The sequence below is a fragment of the Magnolia sinica genome, chromosome 5 (genome assembly GCF_029962835.1).
Source record: "Magnolia sinica isolate HGM2019 chromosome 5, MsV1, whole genome shotgun sequence".
Taxonomy (NCBI): domain Eukaryota; kingdom Viridiplantae; phylum Streptophyta; class Magnoliopsida; order Magnoliales; family Magnoliaceae; genus Magnolia; species Magnolia sinica.
This window is the reverse complement of record NC_080577.1, coordinates 37,092,747-37,096,293: the sequence shown is the minus strand read 5'-3', so window position 1 is coordinate 37,096,293 and position 3,547 is coordinate 37,092,747. Positions and strand designations below refer to the sequence as shown.

The following is a 3,547-nucleotide window of genomic DNA, read 5'->3' as shown; positions in this document are numbered from 1 at the left end:
GTGGCCTTTTCAGGTTTTGTGTTCTTAAGTTCCATGGCCTTGACTTTTCTTGTGAGTTTGGCCAATCTTACATTTATATCATCTTTCTCTTTTAAGACATAAATTCCTCACCTTTACTTTGATTGAGTAGGGTTAGAAGTAGTGGTTCTTTAGGAGGTATCCCATGATTGCGCATTTTCAGCAAGTTTATCAAAATAATCTCACGTATCATCGGCTTCCTTGTTCATGAATTCCCCATTACACATCATCTCCACAAATTGACATATGGATGAGGTCAATCCTTCATAGAAAAAGCTCGTTATTCACTATGTTTCATAACCATTTTATGGACATGAATTTATGAGATCCTTAAATCGCTCCCAACATTAGAAGAAGGTCTCATCCTCCTTTTGCACAAAATTCATGATTAGTTTCCTTAAGGTATTCATTTTATGATATGGGAAGAAATTTATAAGGAACTCCCTTGTCATCTCAGCCCATGTGCCAATGGACCGTAGTCTTAAGGAATGTAACCATGACTTAGCCTTTTCTTTCAAAGAGAAAGGAAACAATCTCAGTCTTACAGTGTCCTCAAACACGTTTGGGAAGTGTAATATAGATATTATCTTATCAAACTCTTTCATATGCAAGTATGGACTTTCAAATTCTAGTCCATGAAACTTAGTAAGGAGTTGAATCACCCTCGATTTAACATCCACAATTCCTGCATTCAATGAGAATATCATGCAAGAAGGTGTGCTCACCCCTGTCGGTTGTAAATAGTCTCGTAGAGTACGAGGCGGGGGTGCATGATGCACCTCATTCTCATCCTGAGCTTCCTCAATTGGATGTTGAGGTTAATGTGCATCCATCACTTTTATTGATGTAGAGGATCTTAGGTGGTGTCTAATCCAGTGATGGATAGGCAACCCTTCAACTAATCCTTCATCACTCAAAAGACGGAGAGTGTTGTCACGGACCCACTTGGGCATGAAACACTCGTAGCCCTTTAAACAACTAAATAAAACTAAATTTAAGAAAAAGAAAGATAAAACCTACAACAAATAAGAAATCAAAAAAGAAGAAGAAAGAGTTGGAGAGAAGTTACCCGATTAGGGTTGCTATGTTAGGATCCTACAAAATAGAAAAACAATGTTAGTCTCTAAAAAATAATTTTAGATAAATCCTAACCTAAAAACACAGCAGAAAAATAAATCATAAGCTTAACCTAATTTTCATACTAATTAATCTCAGAAAAATGCAACCGTAGTCCCTGAAAACGGTGCCAAAAACTTGTTCACAACCCCAAGTGTAGGGTTGCGATGTAGTAATAACTTGATGAGACCGAGGTCGAATTCATATGGACTAAACTTGTACGTATTCTGAAAATAATTAGAACTAGAACTAGAAGAAGATCTGAACCTAAATCTGGAATAAAAGAGAGTAATTGTGAACAATGTTGAGTTAAACTATCAATTGAAAGGTGGGAACTAGGGTGCTAAGGATCCACTTGTAACTATTAGGATGTTACCTTACTTGATTCAAGAAACATAATTGAAATTTGAGTCGTATCCTATCCAATTAAAAGATAAAATAATTAAATCAAATCTCTGAACTTTTCATTGATCTGGTCCTCAATGAAGGAGTATTGTTTTGATTGGAAGGGATTCCATCATCTTACCATGCCCAGGAGACGATGGTGAACAACAGGATTTACTAATCTCACAATCTCAAAACAGGAAAACAAGATATCCAAAGTTATCACAGCATCTAGGCCAAATAAATCATAGAAAACTGAAAATATTCCTTTAATATCAAACTAGAAATCAATGAGGTTCAATAAGAACAAGAATCAAAGCAAGAAAATCATCCCAACATGCTATAAGCTTCACCTCTTAGCCCTAGTTAAGAGGTTTACCCAACCATAAATATGATTGGATCTAAAACCCTAAAAGAAAGCATTAAAAATAAATAAGGAAGAAAAACTCTTGAGAGGCTGCTTCACCCTTCAACTCTGCTTATTAAAACCTAATTCATGTTTAGAACTCCTCAAAGAACCCATATTTATAGAATTTGTCCGAATGTCTTTGAAAATCGCCTCAAATTTACGCACTCTGTGTAACGCCTTTGATGTCATCGAGCGTAACTTGAATCTGGAAGTCACACCTTTTCCCACTGCGTAATGCCTTTTGTATTGTGTAACTCTTCATGTTATCGAACATATACCTTCGATGTCATCGAACAGCCTTCGATGTCATCGAATGGTGTTTGAGTAATCAAGAATGTGTCCAGAGTGTTCCAGCGAGTTGTTCCAGAAATCCGTAAAAAAAATCTCGATGTCATCGAACTGCCTTCGATGTCATTGAGCAAGTCTTCGAGCAATCAAATAGGGCTTCGATGTCATCAAGAACTACATCCAATTTTTCCAGCAATTAAACATGATTTTCATGTAATTCTTCAATTTTATCGACCCATGTTCAATTTCATCGGACTTTGGCTTCGATGTCATTGAACGGAGGTCGATGACATAGACAGTGAAGTTCAGACTCTATGAATTTCTGCACTTTCCACTTCCTTCCTTCTCCACTTGGTTTCCTTGAATCTTGGGGTTTTGAAATCTTCAATCTTTATTTCCTAAGATTCATCTCTTGCCTTGGTGATTCTTGAGCATCAAATCCATGCTTTTAACATTCTTTTCAATCCAAGCTTTTAGATTCAGCTTGCAATACAAACATGTATAAAATATACTAATTAAGCATTATCATATTCATAAAACCAAGATATAAATAGGGGGAAATATATAATATTTGACACTCAACATTAATCATAGTTATGTATTAGATACCTAATATATGAGGCTAAGTTCCCTATTTTTTCAGAAGAAGTATATTTCTTGTTCAAAACTTTCCTAACTTGGCACCTAGAATTGGGTGTAATTGGAGGTAAATGCATTAAAATGGTGAGTTCGAGTTCATGGAATTGGAGGTAAATGAAAACATACTTTTTGGTGTGTTTTAAATCCCTTATTTTGTTGTCAATTTGAGTTAATTGGTGTGAAATGGCTATTTTACTCCTTTTAAAAGGTAGGAGAACTGTTGAGTAATAAAGGAGTTGTTGGGTGCTACTAATCTATCATACACTTGACACACTAATTATACCCCAAGACAATTCAATTATTAGTTACATCACTAAACACACCATTAGAATGATCTAAACTATCTAAACGTTGATTGTCTAGTTTAAAAACATTGGGAATTGCTTGTTTATAATCCTTACATTTGTGGCCCACCCAAGGCTTAAAATTTTCTCACTTATGGTGAAAGTATATATTTTAATATGCTTGTTACAATCATCATATCAAATATCATGTATGTACTAATTTGGGATATTAGAGCTATTTTAGTTTATTAAATTATGATTTTTTGAATATATTAAAGAATTCCGATACAATCCAATCACATACATCCAAATACAATTTCTAGATTCTGTTGGGGGAAAAAAATAACAAGTCTTCGAGTCAGCTTGAGGGTTAGAAGAGTCAGCGAAGCAATGGCTCGGACTCGTTGGA

The 3,547-nt window shown here is 35.1% G+C and overlaps 1 non-coding gene across 1 annotated transcript; it reads left to right on the top strand.

Moving 5' to 3' along the window:
• Positions 1-320: 320 nt before the first annotated feature.
• On the top strand, positions 321-422 carry LOC131247720 (small nucleolar RNA R71). Its single transcript, XR_009171991.1, has one exon. It is a non-coding gene; the product is annotated as a small nucleolar RNA R71 (small nucleolar RNA).
• The last annotated feature ends 3,125 nt before the right edge of the window (positions 423-3,547 follow it).